General features: G+C 34.8%; 1 long non-coding RNA gene across 1 annotated transcript in view; it reads right to left on the bottom strand.

Annotated features, from left to right (window-relative positions):
* Positions 1-23,445, bottom strand: part of LOC123384347 — a 47,149-nt gene that overhangs the window by 641 nt on the left and 23,063 nt on the right. The gene's annotated exons all lie outside the window — the stretch shown is intronic.

Raw genomic sequence — 23,445 nt, 5'->3', positions numbered from 1 at the left:
TCAAAATAAACACTCATTAAGCTTTCAATTCAAATAGTCATATAAGATTCAATGTTACATAGTAAGTCACTTTATCTTATAATATTATCCCTATGCTTCAAATATTGAGTGAATAATGCCATACAAATCTGATTTTTAATATAATAATGTAATGTAAATCTCTGCACAATATACGTAAGCCACTGCATGTTGATGGGAAAAAGTGTAAACTTGTAATAACTTCTAATTTCTTATGAGTAATATGAGTTCAGCATTTATACTTCAATCACATAACCTATTTTCTTTTTTTTTAAAAAGCAGGGCTAGTAGCACTTGTCCCATCTAGCTCACAAAGATTTTGTAAGGATCAAATATGATGACCTCAGAAATTTGGAAAACCTTTTATTTTAATTTTATTCACGTGACAGTCTGGTAGAGGAGGTGAGAATTAAGAAAAAGCAAATCTAAAAAGGCAACCAATTACTGTGTAACTGAGCATCTTCTTGATGCAAACCATTGGAATAGGCATACTGGAAGATGCAAATATTAGACCAAATTGTTTCTGAAAAGCCTACAATTTAAAATGAATAATGCACATGTCAGGGCGCCTGGGTGGCTCAGTCAGCTGAGCATCTGACTTAGGCTTAGGTCATGATCTCACAGCCTGTGGGTTCAAGCCCCACGTCGGGTTCTGCTGATGGCTCAGAGCCTGGAGCCTGCTTCAGATTCTGTGTCTCCTCTCTCTCTCTGCCCCTCCCATTCTCACGTTTTGTCTCTCTCAAAAATAAATAAGCATTAAAAATTTTTTTTAAATAAAAATTAAATAAAAAAAATCAGTAATACACATGTAAAAATATACAATATAATTAGAACTGTTACCTTAATTGACTTCATTTATAAAGGTCTCTTTCATTCTTTCTCCAGTGATTTGGTTGCTATTTACATGGCTTATTGATAAATGCATATTTTTATGTTAATTACACATTCAAATATAGATGGAAATAGAAGCAAAATTCTAACCTAACTCTTAGCTTAATTCTAAAGCTTTCAGTTTTTAACAAGTGAACTTATATTTACACCTTATAGTTATTTACACCTCCAAACTCAAACTATTTGAAATACACTTAATTTTTTCTAATTTTAAAATATCAGACATTGAACCTAAAACTGCTGCAAAAAATAGTCTTAATTAAAAAATAAAAACAGGTACCAACTGGTCAATAATTATATTAGATCATCAGAACTGCCAACAGGGATAATTTCCATTGACAGTTTCCTCTAAACGCTTCCATGCACTTTTATATATGTGTGCCTATTGAGAATTTTTACATAAATCAAAATCTTATTTCTAACTTTTTTTGTGACTCTAAGTATGCATTGTGCAAACAAGCACAGATGCAAAATGAAGACATAAAATTACTCTTCTTACCATCCTGGTTTAATTTTTAATGTTTGAATATATAGATAAAATTTATAACACCATAGATTATATTAGAAGTATTTTTTTCTCACCTACTTTTAATCATAACATTATTTATTATCTTTCTCAAGCAATTTATGCAATCTTCCAAAAAGATCAGAATAATCACATACTAGTCTGTAGTATAAATGTACCATGTTTAATCTAACCAACACCAAATTAACCAAGTAAAATACTTACAGTTAATAAACATTTGCAAAATTTAGGATTTAAAATTCTGCTAATACACTTCTGCTACCTTTGATAATAATAAGCAATTTTTAAATTTTAAGTGAGTTGAGTGTCTCCTTTATTTATGCCCTTTATTTTTTTGGTTCAACTTTATAGATGCTGAATGTTTAATTTGATTTATCTAACTTCCTGGAAATTTAGAAGATCAGTCTCAAAACCATGTAGTAGTAATATGTGATCAAGTATGCAATGACAATGATCTGTTGTGCTTCTCAGTCTCCAAAACGTTTTAATACACACTATGCTATTTTATCACTCTTGTCTTGCTAATAGTTATTGTTATCCTACAAATTGATATGATGTGTAGCCAGATTATATGGTTTTCATTCAGTAATACAGGGTGTTCTGAGATGACAGTATAAAAGCCACCAACAACCACCTACTGTCCTCTGGCCTCGAAAATCTATTACTTACCTCTATAGTAACACAGGATTTGCCCCAAGAGGAAGACAAATATACCCATTAAATAAAAGGACCTTATTAAGGAAAGATAAAGGCAATGTGTAATATAGGGTAGAGTAACATCTTTATATTTCTCTTAAATGTATTATGTATTAAAACCATAAAAAGAAGTTTCCATGTATACTATCACCTGAGCAGAATCAAACAAACAAAATACAGATTTTAAACACTTAGAAGAATTTGGAAAGAATCACAGGGAGAGGGGGTTATGAAGACGGGATTAAAAAAATAAGTTTGGACTAGTTAAAAAGATATCTGTACCTCTACGTTCATTGCAGCATTATTTATAATAGCCAAGACATGGAAGTAGCCTAAAGCATCCACTTATAGATGAATGGACAAACACTATGGAGTATTTCTCAGACTCAAAAAGGATGAGATCTTGCCATTTGTGACAGCATGATTGGACCTAGAAATTACCACGTTAAGTGAAAAAGTCAGACAGAAAGACAAATACATTATTTCATTTATATGTGGAATTTAAAAAACAAAACAAACAAAAAGCAGAATTATATCTATAAACACAGAGAGTAACTATAGTTGCCAGAGGGGAAGGGGATTGACAAACTGAGTAAAGGGGAGAGGGAGATATAGGCTTCCAGTTATGGAAAAGAGTAAATCACGGGAATAAAAGGTACACTGAGGGGTTGGGGGCAGAAGTTGGTCAGAGCTGGATGAATCAACAGCACAATGCAAAACGTAATGGGCTAAGATTTGAGAAGTAGGCAAAACAGGGACAGATGAAGGGAAGCATGAAAATTTTAATCCTTTGATTCAGCGCAACATTACTGTACACAATTATGCCTTGCAATATACTATTGTATATGTTAGCCAGAAAAGACAAGTATGTATATTTGTATTTGCAGGCCTTGACCCCTATTCATATATGTATGATAGGCTTACTTTCCTTTTCTGTTATTTTCACAGAGGAATTGTAAAGGGATTATTTTTTCCTCCTGCACTGAGAAATTCTGAAATGATTTGTATATGAGCAGAAGGAGTATTATCTCCCCCAGCACTGGGGACTATCATTAGTTTCAATAGTTTTAAAGGACTTTTTCTTTTTCCACCATTTCAACAAATGTCAAGAGAAAGGTGTTTCAGCTTTTACCCATCAAGTAAGTACTCAACACATTGTCATTACAACTGGTGACACTGACTACCTGAAGAACAAAGCTGAATACGAGTAACACCTAATGATTCACATTTATTAAAATGATTCCATCAGCCTTTTCTTTTATTTTACCAGAAAACTCTTTCTACTGTTCAGAAAAAAAAAATAAAAAAAAAACAACTTATCTCTGACAAGGTAGATAATAGCAATCACATGTCAGTGTTCTAGAAAGCCGCTTCTTTCAGAACGCTTAAGAGAAAACCTGCCATTCTAGGAGAGAAAACTGCTGTTGTGGTGTGTGTTGTTTTTGTTCGTTGGAAGACTGTGCCATGTGATTTGGACCTCAGGAGCAGTTTGGAGTTTATCTCAAGAGAAAGAATTGGGAGATGCCAGGACCATGTGTGACTGGTCTCGTGCACGCTTGTATGCTTTTTATCTCACTCATTTTCACAATTAGCCTCAGGATTAGTTTGACTTGTAAAAGTCCTGAACTAAAAAAGTTCCTTTTGAAATAACACTATCTTTGTGTTTTTTTTCTCTTGTTTTAAAGACTAGATTATTCCCAACTACCATTCATTAAAGATTAATGAGCAATAATTAATTATTAATTACTGGGAGGAAAGATTACATGAATTTGCCTTGGGCTTGACAAGCTGTCAAGGATTCCTGCCAAGGCTGCAGAGGCTTAGCAAGTTCCAGAGAAGGTGTGACACAGAACACTAAGTTAAGGGACATTTTTCAGAAGGCGGAAAAGCATGGGGACAACAATAACAACAAATTTCCAGAGTCTTTGTCTCTGGCATGTGAAAAAGAACCGAAGAATGATTTGTTCCTGTTTCACCCTGTTAAAGAGTCCTATTAACTGCTTATCATGTAAGAATTCCATGCAACAGTGCCCGCAAGGAAATTATTTCTAAGAGCAATAACCAGGAATGGATCATTAATTATTCTTATTTTTAAATATTTTCTAGTAAATGAAAATAAATGTTTCTGCGAGTAGTAACACATTTAAAGCTATAGAGACAAAAAATCTCAAGGGTGATAATTGTGTCTAAGACACAGGCAGAATTGGGACTCTAGTGCATTAGTCACACTTTAAAATTTAATTTCTATATTCAAGATCTGCTCAACTGAATAGAAAATGAGCTATTTTACTATTCTGGGTACGAGGAGTTCACCTTATCTTTTAAGATTTTGTAACGGTAACAAAATATGTATCTTCTATTATGAAAAATGCATTTTTCAAACTTTATTTTATATAATTGTGAGGAAATCCATGCAGATCACAGCAAAACATTCTAGTTCATCTTGCTCATATCTCTTTAGCATAAGAGACCAAGAGATGTTTCATTATAAGTTGTAAATATTTACCAAACGAATTCACAAATCAGTATTTCTGGCATGAGTTTATTTCTGGATCCCTAAATTCACTGTATAGTTAGCATACTATCTATTTTCCTATTCTTAAATCAAGACAGGAACACATTAACACTTTAGCTTTTTCAACACAGGAAACATAACAAAATATTTTAACATATTACAAATATTAATGTTTTATACTCATGGGCCATTTGTATTATAATTAAGGGGAAATAATGCTAAAAGTCAGAAGGACCAATCATATACAATTATAAATTTGGTCTAACAATTATATAGATGGTATAATTAAATGGCCTCTGTGTAGCCCATAACTTTTATCAAGATGAACAAATAGAAGCATAATTTTTCAGGAGAAAAATTCATAAAGGAATGCTAATTTCTTGCCATCCCCACTAATTTCCAGAATTTCTGAACTTATGATTATTGTCTTCCATTAAACCTGCAAATTGAAACTATGCTCCTGCAACACTATAGTTACTTTTTGTTTGTTTGTTTTTTGGTCCTTGAATATTTCCCACGGTTTCCTTATCTTTATATTTTAAGACTTCTTTCCATGCCCTTTATTTTGCTACATTATTACCGCATATGTAATGAACGTGGTTAAACCTTATGAGTTAGTATAAAGATCTCAACTTCTGGGATCCTTATGTGTTCTATGTTTTGTAGAAGCCCAAAGGCAGTATAGTCCTTAGCTGGCTAATTTGATTATAAACAGTAATGTGCTTGCTGTGTGTGATACAGGGTTGCTACAGGCAAAAGTTCAGAAAGAATTCTTGAAACGTTTTGTGGTGCAAAAGGGGCTTTTGTTTTAGCATCGGGACAGGACTCCTGCACACAAAGAGCCACACTTGTATGGTGAGGAGTGCCTGATTCTATTTTTAAGTTGGGATGGGGGAGGCTGAAGAGGTGGGGAGTGGCATAGAGATAACTTAAGTTTCTAAGGAATTTCTATATGCTGCAAACAGGGTGTACAGGACCTTGGAGGTCTTACTATTGTTAAGATAGGGCTGCTTTGAGTCTCCAATCAAACATTGGCATGAAGGCAGCCATGAGTTCCTTGAGGAAGGTCATGCTCTGCATGTCTTAGATCTTTATCTGTGGGCTGTAAGCTGTAAGGAGACTTAATTTTTACTATATTTCTCTTGTCTTTGTTCTCATCAGGGCTTGTCCAAATGAGACCCATTGTAACACAGTACAACTTTGTGGTCCTTTGGCTTACCTTGACCTTCCTGTCCCAGAACTGTTACAACCAACTAAAAAAATTTGTCAAGACACAGAGATATGGGTTCATTTTCAGAACCTCCTGTTACAACTCACAAGACCATTCTTCTGTCTATCTGATCTGGTGAAGGCCTCTTTCTCTTTCAAAAATTCTCTGTCTCTTTCAAAAATGTATGTTCCTTACATACATTCCAGTTGGGAACTGATCAAATCTGGGTACCATCTTCAAGAGTGAGAATCTCTGAGAACAAACTGATGGTTGATGGGGGGTGAGAGGGAGGGGAGGGTGGATGATGGGTATTGAGGAGGGCACCTTTTTGGATGAGCACTGGGTGTTGTATGGAAACCAATTTGACAATAAATTTCATTTATTAAAAAAAAAAAGAGTGAGAATCTTAGCACTGACATCAGTCTTTCAATTAGTTACCAGATATCTGGTAGGAGGTACTTGGATGTGAAAAACACCTTGCCTATCTGAGAGTTTGCAAACAAAGTAGAACAGGATTTTGTAATCTCAGCATTATTGATATATTGGGCTGGATAACTTGGTTGGGGCAGCCTTGTGCAATTTATGAGATGTCGCAAAATCCCTGGTCCCTACCCACCAGATGCCAGTAGTAACCCTCCTCTGCCTTTCTCTGGTATGCTGGGTATGGCAACCTACTACAACTTCAGACCCTGCCAAATATCCCTGGGAGGAGGATTCTGGGCCAAACAACTCACAGTTGAGAAACACTGAGATAGATTAATAGGCTTGTACTTTTATCACTGTGTTTGCTGTTGGCTTGTTTCAAGATTTCCTGGCTTAAAGCATTGCAAAATCCCAGAAGGAATGAGGGACAAATTCCAAGGAATCTACAACCTATTTCTGACAAATGTGAACAGTGAAGAAAATTCATACAAAAACAGAGCAACTACCCATTATTTCTGTACATAAGTGTTTATTTTTTTTCTTACAGGTATTGTGCACATACTTATTTTTATGTGGGTTGAAGTTCCTACCAGTTCTGCCTGTAAAGAAAAGCATGCACCCCTTTCTCACAGAAGCAGGGTAATTAGCCTAGGGTATAAATTGTGTATTTATAATGGAAACTATATTTAATTGTGCAGAGATTTGGGGGACACTCTTAGAAATTGCTTAATCATCCAAATCTGTCATTACTAAATCTACAGAAGAAATTATTTTAAATGGATCCTTCATCATGGATAAGAAAATATACAAGTTGATATTAATTTAGCAACTAGAAATAATAAAATATAGTTATGAAAATGTCTGTAAAGTATTTTAAGTCCGTTTTTAATGCCCATTTATTTTGAGAGAGAGAGCTAAACAGGCTCCTACCTGCAGTACAGATCCCAACACAGCACTCCATTTCATGAACCACGAGATCACGACCTGAGCCGAATTCAGACGCTCAACTGACATAGCAACCCAGGCCATCCTAAAGGATTATTATTATTTTTTTATTTGGGGGAGGGAGGAGGGGCAGAGAGAGAGGATGACAGAGGATCTGAAGCAGGCTCCATATTGACAGCAGAGAGCCCAATGTGGGGCTTGAACTCACAAACTATGAGATCATGACCAGAGCCAAATTCAGATGCTTAACTGGCTGAGCGTTCCAGGTACCCCAATGATGGGTAGTTGAAACTTGGCTGTAGAATATTTAATCTGTTGTTAATCACTGGTAGTGAAAGTTTTTACCTCATTGAAATACTACCTCACACACGTTAGGATAGCTATGCCCTGTTGCGAAGGAAAATGGGTTAGATGTCATGGAAAACAGCATAGTAGTTCCTCAAAAATTTAAAAATAAGATTACCATACAAGCCAGCAATTTCACTGCTGGTATATAACAAAAAGAATTGGAAGGACTTGAATAAACTTTTGCGTGCTCATGATCATAGCTGCCTTATTCACAACAGCCAAAGTTCAAAGCAACCCAAGTGTTTGTCAATAGATGAATGGATAAACACAATGGTATATATTCATACAGTAGAATATTATTCAGCCTTAAAAGGAAGGAAACTGGCATACACTACTATGTAGATAACCTTGCAGACATTAGGCAAAGTGAAATAAGCCGTTCACAAAAAGACAAATACTGTAGATTCCACTTATATGAGGTACCTACAATAGGCAAATCTATGGACAGAAAGTAGAATTGTGGTTGCCAAGGGTTAGGGTAGCCAGGAAAGGGTAGCTGTTATTTAATGGGTAAAGAGTTTGAGATTTGCAAGACAAAGAAGTTCTGGAGATCTGTTTCACAAGTACATGAATGCACTTAACATTATTCAACTACGCACTTAAAAACAGGATGGTAAATTTTGTTATGTTAATTTATCACAATTTTTAAAAAGTTATTAGTTCTCTCCTGTGTAATCTGCCCAGGCAGTAGAGGTTTCTTTTCTCATGATATTTTATTTTCAAAGTTTTGACTTTAACTTGATATTTATCATGCTTTTCAACTACTTTTGAAAATATGAACAGAAATTTCTCACATCTACAGAAGCTGATGTTACTTTTAATGAGGTTACTAAGGCAAACCATTCACTTATGTTCCACCTAAACCCTTTTGTTTCTTTTACCTTAACCTACATTCAGAAAAATAAAGCTGCTGAGGTATTGTTAACACCAAGTAATTTTTGTTTCCCCAAATGACCAAAACCTTTGACCTGTAAACCCTAGCTTGACATTCAAAAGTAAGAGGAAAATTATAAAAATTTGGGTATATTTCCGAATTCTTAATTAGTCACACTGTTATTTAATCCAAACTGGGATAAAATTTATCAATGAAAAGGAGAAACTCATCCTGTAAGATGAGTAAATTTACAAAAAAAAGTATAAAAATATATTTCATAGATTTAAAACTAATAGGCCCTAGAGATTCGGTAAGGGCCTCAGTTCATCTATTTACTGAATATGTTAAAAATAGTTATTGATGATGGTGACATGGTAGTCTACTCTTCTCTAATGTTAAGGGTTGATCCGGAAAAAAAAAAGGTCATTCCATTTTTAGTGTTTGTCCCCTTCCCTCTACCTCCTGCAACAGGTAGTTTCTGCTCTCCTCTCACCTTCTGTCACTTTACCTTCTCTCTTGGCATTTCTGCAGAGAAAACATCAAGAAAAGAAAATTCTCAGAGAAAACAACTGTAGAAACTACCCTTGATTATTAATATTGCAAAGAGTAGATAACCTGGTGTAAGCTAATATTGCCACCATGAACAATAACCATATTACTGAAGAAACTGAGTCAAGACCTCCAGAACTCTTTTTACAAAACAGAGGACTTTGCAAGTAGGATCAAACACAAATATCCAGTGGATTTGAATTCATCACAGGAATGAAACTTAGAGAAAAACGTTCTGCAATCTTTAACTTTCAAATGTGATTTTTTTTCCTCTACAATATAATTTTTCTTTTATCCCCCTACCGCCCCCCCAGGGACTAGTATTCCTTCAGATTGTAAGGACTCAGCTCCGTTCAAGGGGTTTAACAGATGTTGTGGGGCAACATCTGAAGGTCTAAATCAGGGTATTGGTTCCAATGACCATGCTGTGATTAACACAACTCATGAAGTCAAGTGGTTTCATATACAGCTTGGAAAGTACAGAAGCATCAATGACACTCATTTTCAAGTGTCCCTGAAAGCTATGGCCTCTCCTATGTTTCAAATAATGAAATTCTTAATGGCCTTTCCTTGGATAGGTAGAAACCCCTTCTGCCATGATCACTGTTCTTTCCTTTTTTTGTCATCTTGGAAGCCAAGATCCAAGAAAAGGTGAGATATTTTTCTGAGACATTTTTAATACTCTATTTTCTAATGAGCATTTGAGAAAAAATGTATTTTTCTTCTTTACCTTCCACTTCCATTTTGCAGACCATGTTTATGAAAACTGGAATGAAACCCTCTCTGGATGGCATCCAGTTTTAACAAATTCCTTAGGATTCATAAAATATGTCTGCAGGAACTTTAATGTAGATTGTAAAATGAGAAAACATTTAGGGAACCTAAAGAAATGACTCTTTAGAATATAGCATTAATTGACTGGCCTTATCTGCCAATTCCTCAGAACAGTGATCAATATTATATACAAAGCTTTTAATCAGACCCTTTTTTTTATAAGATGGTATTTATATATTTTTTTAAAAATATATCTTCATTTTCTCCATCATGCTCTATTACTTGTTATGCCCCAGGTTTACAGCTGGCAAAAAAAAAAAAAAGAAAAGAAAAGAAAAAATTAACCTCTGCTTTGTAAAGCCCCGAGACCGAAGTTAACTTTGTATCCTTATTATCCTATGACTTTACACTTACTAGCAATACAAGGCATGTTAATTAACACTAGTTTTTACATCTATGTAAATAAGTTAGCCCAACTATAACACAGACACAGTACATTGCCATAAATTCAGACTACCTTAGGTAGCCATCCGTGTATTAGAGGACTGTCAGTTTTACAAATACTGTTGGTAATTTTGATTTCTTACATGTATGCTATTAATGAAATCCATGTCGAATTTCCATTACCTATAAAAATGGAGTGAAAAAAGGGTAAATAAGCCAGATATTATTTAAATGATCGTAGCACAAAAACACAACAAACCCACTTTATTGATGATGAGGAATAATGTTGAGATATTAGATGGGTATTAGATATTAAGATCACAGTTCTCACTATTGAGAAAAGAAATCTTGCGGGGGTGGGGGGAGGGGGGAAGGCGGGATGTGAACATGTGATTGTGTGACCTTTTTGTCAAGCTTTAAGCTTTTTCTATCAGGCCCAGCAAAGGGTCATCTGATTCTCAAGAAATGTAAGTTTTCCTTTCCAGTATTTACTTATGATAGGCCATGTGTTTTCAACTATTTAGAGATCAAGATTAGTCCCATCTTTCTCCCCTGTTGCAATAGACTTGATGTTTTTCCTGTCTCCTTGTCCAGAGACTACACAGAGGTTCTTTGGGCTCCTCAAGATAGATTTCAGAGAAGAATTTAACTCCTATATGGGGGTTGTGTCTGAAAATGACTGTTTTCTATTCCTTTGTAATAGCTTTTTCACCTATTTCATCTGTCTAGTGCTAATTTTTCTTTGCCACATCTAATTTTTAACACTTTGCCTTGAGTTGGTATTGGAACTCCTGGAACTGGTACCAAAAAAAAAAAAAAAAAAAAAAAAAAAAACAACGCTATATTCTGATGATTGATATTTCTGTGAGTAGTCCTCTTGGCCTTTAACCAAGGAGTCCCATGTGTTCTACAAACTGTGGCAAAACTAAGTTGTTAGTCTGCAAGTAGGATACAATTCTTAGACTCTTCACAGTTCTTGAAACTAGCAATCATATCTCTGCCTTTCTTTCCACAATGACTATTTGAGTCCTAGTTCCTCATATGCAATTTTAATAAGCTCTTCCATCCTGCTGGTTCTCTCATTAATGAGTTAAATATGACATTGACACATGCTCATTATCTATTTGTATGACAGTGAGGATTTTAACAATTTGAGAACTGTGCTCTTCTTATAGTGTTAATATGCCAATGTCCACCTATCATTTTCAATGACCTAGTTCACATAATGAGACATTTTTAAAAAGTCTATAGCTGTTTAGATGCCATGCCATATGGTGGAAAGTCAGCTCCACAATTGTTTCAGCCTGTTCATTTGCAAGAGGCAAATTGATATAAAATATTTCACCATGCCTCATCTGTCTGAAAGTAGTGATCTCCTACAGCTTTCATTAAGCATCAAAAGTCATAAAATTATTCCTTAAAACTAAATGATCTAGTTGATTTTCAGGTCTTGAAACATTTTATTGAATGTCTTCTATTGTGTGTGTCCCATGATGAGGCAATGACATGTATCTACTATATAGTGGGTTACTCATTGAGGAGATAGTAACAAACAAGAAAAGCCTGTTAATAAAATTTAAAAGTATGTGAGTATTTATTTGGTAAGAAGTCAATAAATATATTTAAATATGTAATTCATGTCAAAATAATCCTAAACTTGTTCTTTAAAATAATCTAACTCATCTGGCAGTGATAATAATCATCAACATGTCCATAGAAAGGAATATAGTCCAGATAGAAACATGAATCCCTGTTTTGTTCAAAAGGCACAGATCAAGAAATGATACCAATTCTATACCATTTCTTTCCCAAATCATTCTATGAGCCCATCATTTTATTAATATCACAACCATATAAAAACAAGAAAATCTACAAATCATGATATCTCGTAACCTCAGATGCAAAAACCAAACAAAACCTACCTCCATAAAATACTGGGAAATTGTATTTGTTAGTGTAGAAACTGAACTATATATCATTACAAAGTGGAATTTATTCCAGGTAGACAAGTCTGGTTACACGTGGAAAACAATGATCACTGTAAGCCACCACATCAACGGGATAAAGAAGCAAAACCATATGGTCACACTCATTCAGAAAAAAAACATTTGGTCAAGTGCACCATCCATTTAGATAAAAAAAAATGCTCAGCAAATGAGCAATAGAGAACTTCCTCAACTTCATAAAATAGATCTAAAAAATCCAACAGCTAACACGAGTAACAGTGAGAAATGACATTTCCCCTTAAGACCGTGAAGGATCCAGGCAAGGATGTTTTTTGTTAAAACTCCCTTTCAGATTTGTATTGGAAATTCAATATAAGGATAAGACAAGTAAATAACAGATATACATACAGCAAAGGAAAACATAATACTGTCTTTGTAAGTTACAAAATTGCCCATGTAGGAAATACCAAAGAATCACCACAAAAAAATACTTAATGCTAATAAAGGTATATAGCATGGACACAGATTATTTTCTTAAGAGTCAATTGTTTTTCTGTGTATCAGTAATGATCAATTTGAAATTTAAAACACCAAAATCATTTATAAAATTACCATGAAATGAAATTCTTAATTATAACAGACTATGTACAAGAAAGGATATATATTATATATACACACACACATATATATATATATATCCAAATATAAAGAGCTCTTAAACTCAGCAATTAGAAAACAAAAACCCACTAAAATTGGGCTAAACATGTGAACAGACACCTACCAAAGAAGATGTAGAGTTGAAAAGTAAGCATATGATGAGACTCTCAACATCACTCATGACTGGGGAATTTCAAATTAAAGTAGCAATAAAACACTCCTACACACCTATTATAATGGTTGGATTAAAAACAAAATAAAAAGCGGTATCAATTTTTGGCAAGGATGTGGAGTGACAGGAATTCTTATTCATTATTCTGAATGTAAAAGGATTCCAACTTAGAAGAGAGTTTGGGAACTTTTCAAAAGTTAAATTTGACTTTCTGTACAATCCAGCATTCACAATCATAGGTATTTACACAACTGATTTGAAAATTTATGTTCACACAAAATTCATACAGGAATCCTTATAGCAACTTTACTCCTAAATTTCCAAAATTGAAATCAAACAATACATATATAATAACTCAATACATTGAGTTTATATGATATATTTATATGATATAATATATATATGATATAATAATATTTCCTGATAAAATGAATGAGCTATCAATTCACAAAAAGATCTGAAAGAATCTTAGAAGCATATCATCAAGTGAAAGAAGCTGGCCTCAAAAGTCCACATCATGTATGATTCCATTATATGATATTCTGGAAAAGCCGAAGTAATAGAAACAGTAAAAAGACCAGAAGTTTCCAGGGCTGTCAGAGGAGGGGAAAGGAATGAATATGTGAAGCACAGGAGACATTTAAGGTAGTAAAAATATTCTCCACAAGATATATGGTGTTAAGTATTTTTCAAAATTAATAGAGCTTCACAGTAAAAAGACTATTTTGTGTCAGTTTACTCTCCCCACCCCACCCCACCCCCACCCCCACAACAACAACAACAAAAAAGAATTGGAGGCTGAGAATCTCAGGAAGGAATTCAGACCTTGACAAGAGAGTGATGTGTATTGTAAATGCATGAAACAACCACAGGAAGGGTAGGGCAGGAGGAGAGGGGGACGTTGAGGGGGGAAAGTGCTCCCTCTAGGTTACATTGGGAATAAACAGAACCTTTAACACTGAAGGCAAAAGAAAATGCCTATTAGCAGTGTTAATAGTTGATAAAATGGCTTCCTTTCGGGGTACAGGTTAACAATTCCAATACCGCTATACGTGCATATGGGAATTAAACAAGTAAATGCATGCCACATGGTAGGAATCCCTTTTTTCAGTTTTGGAACAGGAGCTTATAGATCCTCAAGGGGAGGAAGCTGGAATAAACCATTTTTAAATGGATTAGAGTTAAATAAAATAAAATAAAATTTTCAGTAAAATAAAATAAAAATTTCCTTATTATAGTTACAGATGGTTATATACGGAAATGTTTATACATGTTTGCTTTATACATGTTAGTATACATGTGTAGATTTGTCATATGACATGGCCAAAAATGAGCCAGAATCCAGATGTTAGTTTCAAAAACCACTCTCTAACTAAAGGAGTCAGGGATCCTAAGAGAAATCACTGACTGAGGCAGAAAATATGCAACAGGAATCTGGACCATCTTGTAGTATCACAACTTTTTTTTTAAGTACTAAAAATAAAAATACCAATAAAAACTGCATTGATGGGAGTATGTCAAAAGGATACGCTAACCAAATGAGAGTTCCAATGGCCAAATACTAAAACTATGCGAGAGATCAATTAGTATTGCTTTAAAACCCAAAGCATAAACTAAATATCCAAGTATCCATACACATATCCATACACCTGAAAAATTGTGGAAGAAGAGACAAATATGTCATTCAAAATAATTCCATATACTTTATGTAGATATTGTACCCTTAAAAAGGTAGAGCAGGGGCGCCTAGGTGGCTCAGGCAGTTAAGCATCCGATCGGCTCAGGTCATGATTTTGCGGCTCGTGAGTTCGAGCCCCGCATTGGGCTCTGTGCTGGCAAGTTGGAGCCCGGAGCCTGCTTCAGTTTCTGTCTCCCTTTCTCTCTGTCCCTCTGCCATTTTTGCTCTCTCTCTCTCAAATATAAATAAATTTAAAAAAAAATTTAAAGGAAGAGCAAACTCCTTACCTGCTAAGACTGGCTTGTACACAGTGACTCCTTTGCAAAGAGTACAGTATAATGAAAGGTAACGGCAGAGAAAATTCCACTGAAAAACAGTACCTCAGCCAAGTGATCAAGGATTACAGCAACAGTAGTAAGTCATATTGAGAGTAGGCATCCTAAACAGGGTAGGATGACAATGTACCTTCCACCATGGTCTTCCTCCCCCAAAAGACATTAACCCGGTTTCATAACAAGGCAATCACCCAGACAAATTTTAAGAGAGGGACCTTGTAAAAAATATAGGACTAGTAATCCTCAAAACTGTCAGGTCATCAAAAACAAGGGACATCTGAAAAACTCTCATAGCTACTGGGAGCCTAAGGATACGTGCAAACTAAATGCAACATGATATCCTAGATGAATTCTGGAACAGAAGAAAAGAACTGGAAAAACTGAGGAAATACGAATACAGCACAGACTTTAACTACTGTAATATATACGTATGGGCTCATTGTGAAAAATGTATCATACTAATATAAGATGTTCATAAGTAAGGGAACAACAGGGCATTGCATGTTATGTGATTTCTGAATTAGTTTTCCACTTTTTCTGTAAATCTAAAACTTTTCGAAAAAATAAAGTTTATTACATTTTTATGGCATATGTGTCAGAAGGTAGCCTGATTCAAAGAGATACAAGGACATTTTAATGAAAAAATATAGATATGGAAAGTTTCCTTTAAGACTAAAAAAGTTTCTCCCTTACCTGGGTGAGGCTAAACGCGTATGCACACATGTCTATATATGTGTGTGTGTGGTGGGGAGAGGTGAAGGGTTATAATTATGTATTGACCAAAAGCCAGGTAGTAGAATGATTAGTGATGATTTATAATGGAACTTAAAACTACCTACATGTTTGTCTGTATAAGAATGGATAAATAACGTGTGGCATATTCACATAACAGGATTCAATAGGATTATAGGAATGATAGAATTGGCACAATGATGAATGAATTTCACAAAGTTAAGAGTGAGCTAAAACAGCCAGACACAGAAGAATATGCATTGTATGATTCTATTTGTATAATGCATTTTTAAAAATAAATGAAACTGATCTATCCCAGTTACCCTTTGTGGGGAGTAATGGAGCTCTGGTTAAGAAACTCACTGAGTAGGGGCACCTGGGTAGCTCAGTAGGTTAAAAGCCAGACTTCAGCTCAGGTCATGATCTCATGGCTCATGGGTTTAAGTCTTGCATTGGGTCTGTACTGATAGCTCAGAGCCTGGAGTCTGCTTCTCATTCATTCATTCTCTCTCTCTCTCTCTCTCTCTCTCTCTCTCTCTCTCTCTCTCTCTCTCAAAAATAAACATTAAAAAATTTAAAAAAAATAAAGTCACTGAGTAAACAGTGATTTGAGATTTGGTATCTATATGTGTGTATATATGTGTATACACACACACACACACACACACACACACACACACACACACACACACGTCTTAAACCTCAGCAAGAAGTTAACAAAATTGAAAGGCATGGATACCTTCTTTAACAGAACTGTCAGAGTTATCCCTCAATTTCAGAATACAAGTGAGTGATGATAAAACAGGACCAAAGCAGAACCCATGCAGAGAAATCTGGGTGGCAACAGCAAAAGGAATAGAGGGCAATTTTGACAGGCTTAGGTATCCTGCAACACTAATTGCCAACAAATACTCCCAAAATAAGAACATCATTCACAGTGAAATCCTCTGCAAACAAGTATTTGATAATAGCAGGATCCAACTTGGGGCAGAGTATAAAAATATACACAGGGACTCACAAAACAATGCTGGAAGATCATAGTGATCATAGTGAATTATGATAACCTAAGACCTCAAAGTCACAGACCTAGCCCACAAATATCCTCCTAGAAAGACACAAATCCAGAAGATAAAAGAGCATCATCTCTGTTTGCATCTCAGATTAGGAAATGAAGGAAAAAGAGACAAAAGAAACATAAAATTTACTATTGGGACGACTGAGGAAATCTGAATGTGGATTTGTACGGTGGAGTGCAATGATCTATCAGACAATATTAAATTGTATGCTACTGATAAATATCTGGTAATTATTATTATGTAATAGAATTATGTTTTCATAGGAATTATAGTCAAATATCAAGAGTTAAATCTACGACAAATTCTCAAAAACTATATGTAAAGGTACGTAGACAAGAAACTCTATTGATGAATTTGGATGAAGCATATTTATTTTCCTATACGGTGCTTAAAACATTTTTGTAGGCTTAAAATATACAAGAAAAGTGAGAGGAAAACAAAACTCAAACCTGTTAGTACACCCTTTTGTATGATTCAGACCTCAGATTTTTGCTAGAGAAGAAATTATTTTAGGAAAATTGCTATAAATTCATTTCTTATGGTAGGAAGATATCCACTTGAAATTCAAATGTTACATTAGCTTTACTTAAGATTAGAGAATATATTTAATTAAAGCATAGGTATATGCATTCATGAAAAATAATTTCTGACAGTTCAATTCTTATATCATTGGAGAGCAGTATTAGTGAATAATGTTGAAAGGCTTCTGAAATAAGGTGTTGGTTATTTTTAAGTACTCTTTTAGACTGGAAAAATACAATGTTTCGTTTTAAGTATTTTGTTAATCAAATAAAAAGCTAAGGGGCACCTGCATGGCTCAGTCAGTTACATGTCTCACTTGATTTCAGCTCAGGTCATGATCTCACAATTGTGGAACAGAGCCCCATGTAGGGCTCCGCCTGCTTGGGATTCTCTCTCCCTCTCTCTGCCCCTCCCCTGCTCACATGTGTTCTCTCTCCCTCTGTTTCTCAAAAACAGACATTGGGTGCTTGGGTGGCTCAGTCAGTTAAGTGTCTGACTTCGACTCAGGTCATGATCTCATGGTCCGTGAGTTCGAGCCCCATGTTGGGCTCTGTGCTCAGACCCTGAAGCCTGCTTTGGATTCTGCATCGCCCTCTCTCTCTGCCCTTCTCCCACTTGCACTCTGTCTCTCTTTCAAAAATAAATGTTAAATAAAAAAATAATAATAAACAGACATTAGGAAAAACTAAAAAGAGTTAAAAGTCAATATTTTTTTATATAATACAGTAAGGTTAATTTATTATGACAAAGAATTTAATCAAAGTATGTACATAAATCTGCCCCTATTCAAGCTAATATAACTAAAAACTATGCCCTATTTTAAAGTTTACATAACTTTTTCATATCTATTATCAAAGTGGATTTTTATAATATTTCTGTTAGGGACGTAAAGCATATCAAATTTTCCTTATTTTAAACGTGAAGAAAGTAAGGTTCAAAAGGTTAAGTAATTTTTCTCACACCATAGAGCTAATAAATAGAACCTAGGGTTGTATGCACATCTATTGAAACAGTATCACTATGTAACATTCTCCCTTATGTCACAAATACGTATTTAACGGCCAATATGTTCCATTTAGCCCCTAAACCAATTGGAAAAAGTTCTCCATGTTGTTCACATTTCTGCAAATCTTGTGAGTAGATACACTGACAGATTTTGTTGCTAGACCATCGTTTTCAGGATGTTTGTAGAGCAAATAGCCCTGGAAGAGAAATATAACATCCTCATCTGGAGCAGAGCGCAGATTTGTTTGCTGTACAGTGCAATAAAGACAACGTCTCCCTCTGGGGCAAAGGCTGAGCATGTTTGTTTGAAGTCCTTTATAAGATTGGGATTTATTAAGCTCAGCATTTTTAGGCTGTGTAACAAAAGCACGATATGCCTAGCGTCTACCTGGACCTCCTGCATTGATCCCCGTAAGATTTGAAAGACAGGGGCGACTGAAGGGAACATGAAGTTCAGACTGCCAGCTGTGCTGTGAGTCTCTGATCCAGCTTTGCATCTCCTGCCAACATCCGTGAAACTATGAAAGACCCTTTCAGTTCTTGAGAGATCTAAAGCAGTCGTGATGTTCAGATAGAAGAGTTATGACGTTGTATTTACTCACCAGCTTAAGAATCTACCTCAAAGACTTGGTCATACTTTCTCTATCTGTCTATCTATTTATTGTGTGAGAGAGGGACAGACAGAGAGACAAAGAGCAAGTAGGGGAGGGGCAGAGAGAGAGGGAGAGAGAATCCCAAGCAGGATCCATGCTGTCAGCCCAGAGCTCGATGTGGGGCTATGCTCCATGAACCACAAGATCATGACCTGAGCCCAAACCAAGAGCCTGAGGCTTAACCTACTGAGCCACCCAGTTGCCCCTACTTCCGCTAATTTTCAACCATATTTTCCACTCTTCTTTCTTCCCCCCTGCTTTTTTTTGTTTTGTTTTGTTTTGTTTCTATTTGCTGATGGAATCTAAGTATTGTCAGTTGAAGTTTACCATCTTAACTTCTAGGAAAAAGTTCAAGAAACATTTTGTCAAATGACAGTGTTAACACAGAAAATAAAACATGAGTCCTAGAATTTTGTGTGAGAGATAAACATGCACAGGTTTTTGTATCTTTTTTTTTAATTTTTTTTAAATTTTTCACTGGCAGAGCTATAAGTAATAAAGCAGGGAAAGACTCTTGAATTTCAACATTTCTCAGTCTGGTATTATCTGAATAAAGTGACTAAGAGTTTTCAATCAAGTTTTTCAAAATGTTGTTTGAATCACATGTCAGATTTGTGTTCAACTTACTGACATAGTGATGATTTTAATTAACTAATTACTCTGTAGCCATTTAAAATTAATAATTGTGATAATTTTAACTTGACCTTTACCTTTAGTTTCCTTTTTCCCTATAGAAAATGAGCCTGAGCACTAATGTGAATTAGGAGCTTCCATGAATAGCCTATGTTAATACATTATGATTTGTAAACTGTTGCTTCATTTAATTTTATGGGAATGGAAGCTGACAAAAAATTAACCTTTCTTTAAAAATATAACAAATAGTGACAAAAATCCATCAAAGTGCTGCAGAAATCAACATACATGATAATTTTTAGTAACATTTCTGTTAAAGTCATAAAGACAAAAAAATAAGAAATATGACTGTCATTTTTAAAATTTTTGGTATTATACTGAAACAATTTCATTCTATGCTACAGCTTACAAGAAGTTTTTACATCGAACATTTTTATATTTGCAGATTTATGGCGCTGTTTTAAATCATCCAATAATTAGTTTAAAATTAACAAAAAAATATAGGAATCCCTTTAAAAATTATTAAAAGCAACAGGAAAATTTATGTTATTAAATTTCATGTATTATATGCCACTCACATGTTAAAAGACTCTCACTCTACAGTCAAAGCAAAGCTTCAAATGATCCCTAGAATCACTGACTCAAAGTGACTATTTCTCTGAGGCAGGGGCCAAGACTTGTGTTTACCCTTCTACCTCCTAGAGAGCTGTAATCAACCAACAGTATTTGTTTATTAAAAGACTTTTTAGAAATGAACCAGAGGCAAAATACATCAAAAAAAATTTTGGGGTTAAAATATATAGCAAATAAAATGAAATCCTAAAAATAAATACACAATGAAATTCTGATTTTTAATTCAAGGCAAAAATATAATCTTAATAAACCAAAATGCCTCACGTCTATTTTTTTCACTTATATTTTTACTACAGAAAGAACACACGATTGTCAGAGGAGAGATTATTCCTGGTCCATTCCCTCAGTCCCACACCTAATCCGCCAGCAAAGCCTGTCATATTTTTCACATGTGCACAGATTTCTTTTTCATCCTTGCCACAGTCTTGTATCAACCACCATCTTCTCTTAATTAGAGTGCTTCCAGAGAGTCCTCTATCCCATCTTCGGTTCACCTTGCTTCAAACACAGTAGAGTACATAACAGGTATAGTAATTTATGCAATATAAATCAGACTATTTCCCTTCTCCCTGTTCCAAACCCTCCAACGGCTTCACATTTCAAATAAATTCAAATACCTGACTGTAGTCTTCAAGGCCCACATTATCTGACAATCTGTCCATTTTTATATTGGTCATGCTTTGCTTTTCGCATTACTCCCTACAAATACTGGATTTCTTTCATTCTTCTTAACTTAATAAACTTGTTCCCACTCTTCCTCCAACTTAGCTGTCATTCTTCAAAGAGATATTCTTAGCCCTGACAACCATAGGATTCCTTTTCTTCTCCGTGTCCATTTCTAATAGAAATTATTTGATACCTAGTTGCAGCTATTTAATATAAAATATTCCACAAAAATAGAAAACAGCACAACACCACGCTTGTTACCACAAAGCTTTGCCAAAGGTACAAATTTTGCCATAATTGCTTTAGCTATTTTCCTTTCTAAAATGTTTTATTGAAATCTACTACACACAGAAATTTCAACATAACCATATCATTTTTATTGTTGCTGTCAGACCACGAACACATTCAAACATGTAAACTCTCTGTATTGGTTTCCTGCTGCTGTTATGCACTTTACCACATACTTAGTGGCTTAAAACAAAAAAGAGTTGTTCTTTTACAGTTCCAGATGTCACACATCTAAAATCAAGGCAGTGTCAAACTTACATTTCCTTCTGAAGGCTTCAGAGGAGAACCCAGTTCCTGCCTTTTTTTTTTTTTCAGTTTTTTACTTTATTTTTTTTTAATTTACATCCAAATTTGTTAGCATATAGTCCAACCATATGGAGTAGATTCCTTACCTGCCTTTCTGCTTCTAATGGTCATCTGCATTCTAGTCCCTTCCTTACATCTTTCCTATCCCTTGCTTCCATCATCGCATCTCTTGCTACTCATTCTAACCTTCAGGCTCCCTGTAAGACCCACCTGGGAAATCCATAAAATCACTTCATCTCAGTATCTTTCAATTAATTATGTATGTACAGTTTGTCTAGACATATGAGAACATTCACAATGTCCAGGTATTAAAACAGGATCATCTATGATATTTATTCAGCCTACCCCATTTTGCAAACATCTCAACAATCTTTTCATTCATAATAGCCAAGGTATGGAAACAACCAAAGTGGATCAACCCAGGAATGGATAAGGCAGATATGGTGAATGTATACTATATACAATGGAGTATTATGTAGCCACGAGAAAGAAGGCAATCCTGCCATTTGTGATAACATGAATGGATATTGAGGACCATTATGCTAAATGAACTAAGCCAAACACAAAGACTATAATACTGCACAGAATCACTTATATGTAAATCTTAGGAAAAAATAGTCAAAGTCATAGAGACAGAGTAGAAACCTGGTAGTCAGGGTCTAGACAGGGTGGGGGGGGGTGGGAGTGAACAGGGAGAGGTTGGTAAAAGGGTGCAAATGTTCAGTTATAAAGTAAGTACTGAGATCTAATGTAAAATGTGGTATAAAAGATGTTATCAATACATGATAACACTGTATTGTATAACGGAGTTAGAAAAAAAAACGAACAATTTCTGGGGTGTCTGGGTGGTTCAGTCAAGTAAGCATCCTACTCTTGACTTCAGCTCAGGTCACTATCACAGTCCAGGAGATTGAGCCCCGTGCCACTCTGTGCTGACAGCATGGAGTCAGCTTGGGATTTCCTCTTTCTTTCTCTGTCCCCCCCTTGCTGGTGTACATTCTTCCAAAAACAAGTAAACTTAAAAAAATTTCCACTATCACCCCATGAGCTTTTTTAACAGTTGATAGTATTTTCAACCACTTGTAGTAGTTTAATATTGCCTTTCAATTTCCAGATATCCCCTCAATCTTTTCTTTTTTTTTTTCCCGAATTTACTTTTCTGCAAAGATGAGGCTTGGTATTTTTTTTTTGTCAAATTCTAAAATAAATACCCTTAGACAAAGAGGGTCGGCTTTGTGTATATATGTGTGTTAGTGTATCCCAGACACTAATTTTGATATAGTTTGATTTACTCCAATATTTTTTTCGGTTTGGTTAGGAAAACATTGAATTTATCTAATTTTTAGATAATGTTTTTGGATTTAAACCAAAATATGGTATTTTGTTCCTCTGGTACCATAAATCAGATCATTAATTTACAATCTATTTTATATGTGTTTAATATGATAGTCAATTTATTTAACATAAAGTTATTTCACCCTTGCTTATTTTTTCCCTTTTAAAACAATTTAGATGCTTTATATAGTAAAATGAGTCCATCTTAAGTGTTGAATTTCAATGAGTTTTGTCAAATGCATCCTTCTGTAGTACCACCATGTGAATGATGCTATAGAACATTCCCACCACCCCCAAGAAAGTACGTTTTGTTCTTATCTAATCAATATCTCCCACAGAACCATTTTATGTTTCTTTCTTTCTAATATATAGAAATGTAACTTATTTTTCTGTATTGGGCTAGTATCTTGCTAAATTCACTGGACATTCTAGGAGTGTCATTATGTTGTATGCAAATAAATTGGTTCAATTTCTTTCTGTACGATCTAATGCTATTTAGCTTTTACAGAATTTACTAGATAAAAACCACAACAAAATAGAAGTGTCAAGAATTAACATACTTGATTTGTTCCCTATCATAGGGAAACAAATAATG

The sequence above is a fragment of the Felis catus genome, chromosome A1, assembly GCF_018350175.1.
Source record: "Felis catus isolate Fca126 chromosome A1, F.catus_Fca126_mat1.0, whole genome shotgun sequence".
Classification (NCBI taxonomy): Eukaryota; Metazoa; Chordata; class Mammalia; order Carnivora; family Felidae; genus Felis; species Felis catus.
The sequence above is the reverse complement of the archived record's forward strand: the minus strand, read 5'-3'. Positions and strand labels throughout refer to the sequence as shown.